The sequence below is a fragment of the Crocuta crocuta genome, unplaced genomic scaffold (genome assembly GCF_008692635.1).
Source record: "Crocuta crocuta isolate KB4526 unplaced genomic scaffold, BGI_CrCroc_1.0 scaffold140, whole genome shotgun sequence".
Classification (NCBI taxonomy): Eukaryota; Metazoa; Chordata; class Mammalia; order Carnivora; family Hyaenidae; genus Crocuta; species Crocuta crocuta.
Window position 1 is genome coordinate 7,304,973 of NW_027527775.1, and position 6,000 is coordinate 7,310,972.

Genomic DNA, 6,000 nt, shown 5'->3' on the forward strand with positions numbered 1-6,000 from the left:
TAAGTTTTCAGACATGCCCCAGAACATACGCATTCATCCACCCATTCATTCACTCAGCAGGTATTTACTGAGGGCCTATTATGTTCCAGGCACTATTCTTGGGTGCAAAATTTGGAAGTGCTGTCCCTTCTTCCCAAGAATTAGAGGCTATTGCAAGAAACCAACTTCTAAACAAAGAAGCAACATGATATAAAGATGAACTCAGATGCAGGAGTCAGACAGATGGATATTTGAATCCCAGCTCTGCCACTTTCTTTCTTAGCTGTATTACATTATTTACAGCCTCAGTTTCCACATCTGTAAAATCGATACAATAGTATTTCAGTCAGAGGGTTGTTGTGTGAGATCAATGAAATCTTCCATGCAAAGCCACTTAGCCCAGTACCAGTATAGACTAAGCCAGCCAGGAATGTGAGGCCAGGTAGAGCTCAGTGGTAGCACAAAGGAGAGGGATCGGTCTGATGGGGTGGACAGAGTCACTTCTGTCTCAAGACTTTATGAATATAAATAATACTATGTTAAAGCCAGCTAGCTGAGAACAGAGAGGGGATATATCTAGAGTAACTCTGTAGCCACAGAATATCCAACTTATGAAAGACAGAGATACCCAATTATCTGGGGGCTGAAATCAGAGAGGATCTTGATTAGCCTCAGAAGGTATAATAATATTTGTCTCCTTTTGACTATTTCAATCCTGATAGTATATACTTCCTGTACATGTATATCCTGTTAGAAAATGGATGTCATAATATGGGCCTCATCAAAGTGTCAGTCCTGTCAAATAAGAAACTGCAGGCGAAATTCCAAACAGTAAAGCATTGTACAAAATACATGACTGTACTGATTACGGCAAGATAAGACAAAGTACTCTCTCCAAGAAGTATGCCAGGCAAACCTGATGGAGGTGGCCACGAGCGCTTTTCCAGAGCCATCCAGCTGACCTTGGCTCTTCCCTGCCCCCAGCTCCCCACCCCATCCAAATCTGAGTAAAAAAAAAAAAAAATCAATCTGGGGCGCCTGGGTGGCTTAGTCGGTTGAGCATCCGACTTTCACTTAGGTCATGATCTCGTGGTTCGTGGGTTCGAGCCCCGCGTCGGGCTCTGTGCTGACTGCCAGCTCAGAGCCTGGAGCCTGTTTCAGTCTGTGACTCCCTCTCTCTCTGACCCTCCCCTGCTCACGCTCTCTCTCTCTCTCCTAGAAATAAATAAAACATTTTTAAAAAAATCAGTCTTCCCACCTAGGGGCATAGGGCACAGCTGATGAGGAGAGGCCCTGAGAACAATAAGATAATTGAGTAAGAAAGAATGAGCCAAGAAAATTCCACAGACCAGTCAGAAATTAGAAAGGTCTTAGGATCAAGGACCCCATTCCCCTGAAGAGAAAGGGAAAACATGCAAAGGGTGAGTGGTAACTCCATTTGCTCAGGAGGATGAGTCAAAGATTAGAAGATTAAAAATACACTTGCCTGAAAATGTAAGAGTAACAGCCAGAGTCAATGTGAGCTAGGGCAGGTGGGACCCCGAACCGAAGAGCTGGCATTAAATAGCTGGGACTCATACACAGACAGCCGTGTGTGGGCACTGTCACGCTTGCCTGCCTGCTGTCTGAATACCTGTGGGGAATCCACCATTCAAGGAGTCGCGATGGGAAGGGAAGTCCTAGGATTCTGAGTTTGGAGCAAGGGAAACAAAGAAACAGGAATATATATATTCCTGCCCCAGTGTGGGGACATCCAGTGGCCAGTGGCAACAGCAGCGTGTCCTAACCAGCCTTGTTCTTTGGCCTGGCCTGTGCAGAGTGGAGGATGCCAGCTTTCCTCTTACCTGAGCTGGGAATCTGGCTTGTTCATGGACTCAGATTCTAGGATCTGGCTGCTTCCTCAACCTTTCACAGCTCCTCTTCGTCTCTAACGTGCCTGTTTAAACTTTTTTTATGTTTATTCATTTATTTTGAGAGACAGATGGAGCGGGGGGNAAGCACAGAGCCCAGTGCAGAACTTGATCTCACGAACCATGAGATGAAATCAAGAGTCAGACGCTTAACCAACTGAGCTATCCGGGTGCCCCATACACTTTTTTGTCCTGATCATTCCCCTGACCTGTGACATTTTCAAACCACAGATATTCAGTCCATCTGTTTATATACTATGACCCTTTGTAGAGCTAAAAACCATTGTAATCTCTAAACTTGTATTTGCTCAGCCAAGAATAATGTTCACCTGTTTTCTGGTGAATACCTGTTTTCAAGATTGTCCCCACTGGGAAGGCATGGAATCCTTTCTGCTTCTGCTTATGTAGACCAGTCAGTCTCATATATTTACAATCATGAGCCTCATCTCTTGCTATTAAACCCAAATCCATAAAGTTGATGTTATTCTCATGTACCCTACATCAGAGCTCTATAGGATTCTGTTACAATTCTAAAATTTGGAAGAAATTACTTTTTAAAAAACTACGGATAACAGCTGCCTTTCATGTATCTGTGCCAAGTATTGTACACATTCCCTAGTTCAATCCCCACGCCACTCTATGTATGTGTTATTAGCTCTGCTTTACAGATCAGGACTCTAGAGTTAAGGCAGGTCAATAACCAGGACAAGGTTACCTTGCTTGTCAGTACAAGACGGAGAAGCTGGCCTTTAAACCGTAGTGCAGAGTAAGACGTACTTCCTGCTCACGTCGCTTCACAGGAAGTTTGCTTAGGAGCTTGAAATGGACCTCTGCTTGCAGAGGAGGTAGTTGTTTTAAAAATATTCATTTGCTTTCTCAATTGCAGTCCTGTGTGTCTTACCTTCCCCTCTAGGCAGCCTGAGATAGGGAAATGGGGTAGGGGTGAAATTTCATCCAACCACTAGTGTCGTTCATGTACCAGCCAATCAGAACAGACCAGGCAAGAGCCAGTCACAATAGGCCAGTCATCGTCCAATCACAATAGCACAGGCATCAGCCAATCACGACAGCCCAGGCAAGGCTTCCCACCCAAAAGTCCTGTTGGCCCCTGATGTGCATGGTGCTCTCCTGGTCCCTTCCTCCTGCCGGGAAGGTGCATGTGGGGACACATTCCAGGGGCTTAGCACAGCAGCTAGTCTGCTACCAATGTAGAAGCGTTTTAATGTTTACCGGCTGATAGACTCATATCTGCTGTATGTGGTTAGTTGTGTATATGGTGTTTATATGAGGGCACTATGAAAGTTATAGCAGATGCAAAGAAAGTTAAGAGAAAGAAAGTAAATTCAGCTTCTAACATTTAACATGACACCTTGAAGCAAGAAGATAGACTTGAAAATCATAAAGGTTTTCTCAGTGTCTTCTTCAAAAATACAGAGACCAAGTCTACAAGACCCAGGGACTTTCGTTCTAAGTGTAGAGAGTATCTGGGTTATGAAGGACATCCGCCCCAGGGGTGGGGAGGAGGACAATCAAACCGACTGAGAGGAAAAAAAGAAGCCTGAAGCCCAGCCATTCTAGTCCAGAAGGGTTTGAGGAGGGAACTGGAGACAAAGGGAGAACGAGCACATAAGCGGGAATATTCCTCCATACTTGACTCTTTTCACCTAACCTTGGGGAGTAGGGGGTTATTTTGAAACATCCGTCTGAGTGAAGTGAAGTCCAAAAGTAAAGGGGGCCTTCTCTGCTTCCCTGCCTTAGTCTTGGCACCTCCAAAACAGCACAGGAGTAATGCTCAGGAGAAGGCAGTGGAAGGAAGGTGGATAGAGCTTTAAGCCAGTGCCCCTGTCTCTCCCCATGGTATACGGTGGCCGAGAGGGGATCCAGAAACTCCAGGGCTGAAAGACTGACAGAAGCCTGGTGTTAGGACAGAAAAACTGATAAAGGGAGCATCTTTTAAGATGTGGAGCAAATATTCAGAACCACAGGTGGTGGGTGCAGTACCTCTTACTAGAGGAAAAACCGCCTTAGCTTAGCAATAGCAAGACCTCAGGTATCTTAAGAGTCCTCTTGAGCATATGAAAGTCCCTCTGGAGATCTCCCCTTAGACTTTACCTCCCCAACTCGATAGTAGAAAACCAGCCATTTTCCACAACGCCAGCAGAGCTCTTATTGTCCACGGGTTCTCTCCCCGTGCTTTGATAAAATCACCTTTTTGCACCAAAGATGTCTTCAATAATTCTTTCTTGGTCATAAGCTCCAGACTCCCCACCATCACCCCAAAATCTCATCAGAAACAGAGACAAGAATTAGAGAAGCTGTCGGTTATTAATCAAGCCTTGGCCATTTGGAACTGATTCTTATAGAAGCTAATTTTTTGGCTCCCTGCATTGTCACCAGAGATAGCAGTCTAACTTTCTTCAAGTCTGATTCCTAGCAGGCTGGCTTCAGGGGCTGGTGATTGTGCACTTGGGGTGGTTTTCTGGGCAGTTTGTTGCAGGTGGTGGGTCAGAACTGTCTTTTTATATATGGCCTGCCCATTGCCCATTTGTGGGTTCTGTCTCCCACCCTCAACCCAGAAGCCCACACGGGATCAGTCGTGTCTTCTGGTCACGAGTTTGGGTGAAGAATATTCCAGCCTCTCCCCAGGAGAGAGCAGTGGAGATCCAGTGGAACAGTGTAGAACCGGGAACACCCCTCTTCTGCCATTACACGGACCACAATGTGGGACCATGCCCTTCCAAAGAGATAAGCGCCATTGGGTTGGCCAAACTGTTACAGGGACTCTGCAGAGGACATACCCCCCCTTCTCTGTGTCCCTACACCTCTGTCCATGGCCCCCTTTTAGCCATCGGGCTCCTGCTGCCCACCTGCCTCTTTTAGCTCAAGGAAAGACTCTGATGTTGGTCATTTGTACTTATTTCAAATTAAGGTAGGCACTGTCCTTTATATTTTATCCCTATGCTGTTTACTATTTATTATTTTATAATTATTATTTCATTTAGTTATGAAACAGGAAATCTTATGTGATCTTTAAGTCTATGGGTCTTTTTTCTTTCTTTTTTTTTTTTNTATGGGTCTTTTTCAAAGGTCCTGAAATCACAATGCACAAGGAGGCATTAGGCTCTTAGCTGATTTATTAGGTTGACCGTTCTGAAATTGCCAACATTCAGTAGTTTTTGTTCCACAACAAACAACAACTTCATAGAGTCCAACCAAAAAAACAAATTAGTGCCATGAGCTTTACTTCCAGGAACCAACTGGGTGACTAGAAAATACTTTTAAAAGATTACAAGGCCAATTTAAAATTCTCATTTTTGTGTAGGAAAACTGGACTGTTGTGCCCCTCCCCCCATCAAAAACACACGCAATGTAATGGATCGCTCCTATTAATTGTGTAAAGCGTGGACGGACAAACTAAAAGAAACAGAAGGACTTAACCCTTACAGGGGAACAGTTTTCTGAACCGTATTTTACTTCTTTCATTCATCCACTTTGGAGTAGAGACTTTCTTTTTAGGCCTCAGAGGGATAGATTTGAATTTCTCTCCAAGATGTGATAATGAATAAAATTAAATGTAATCTCTACAGAGAGTTGGCGAACGGAAGGCAGAAGGAGGTTAGAAACCGTGTTGTTAGCTGGTAAAGAAATATAGATGCCAGTATTAGGGAGACCACAAGTCATCACACGTTCCTCCCTGGCTATCAATTAAGGAGAAGCCATCACAACTCCCTGATGTTGAAAAGCGTGCCTGTCATTGATTTTCTAATGGGCTGGTGGAAATTTTGTCCGCCACTGTCAATTTAAAGCCACATGTAATTACACTTCTTGCAAGAGAGATTCTGATTGTATTTTCTGTGCCAAAGCCTCGTCCCCGAATACGGTTTCATGGCAAATCAAAAGGGAGGCTGCAGAAATTGGTATCACAAGGCACACATAAAGCTCCCCGAAGAATTTCTCTTTAATTAAGGAATTAGACAGTATATCCCACGGATGGGGGCCATCTGAGTCATTTTTCTTTCCTCCTGGAGTGAAAACCTTTCACATGTGGGACAGGTTCAAGGTCAGGGAGTACCGGTGAAGTTCCTGAAATAGCCTCGCGGTCTACCAGGCG

General features: G+C 44.5%; 1 long non-coding RNA gene across 1 annotated transcript in view; it reads right to left on the reverse strand.

The window, feature by feature from the left end:
- Window positions 1-2,792, reverse strand: part of LOC144239369 (uncharacterized) — a 44,516-nt gene extending 41,724 nt beyond the window's left edge. Inside the window, exon 1 of the long non-coding RNA XR_013337398.1 lies at window positions 2,605-2,792. This is a non-coding gene — a long non-coding RNA (uncharacterized LOC144239369). The remainder of the gene's footprint in view (window positions 1-2,604) is intronic.
- Window positions 2,793-6,000: the final 3,208 nt, after the last annotated feature.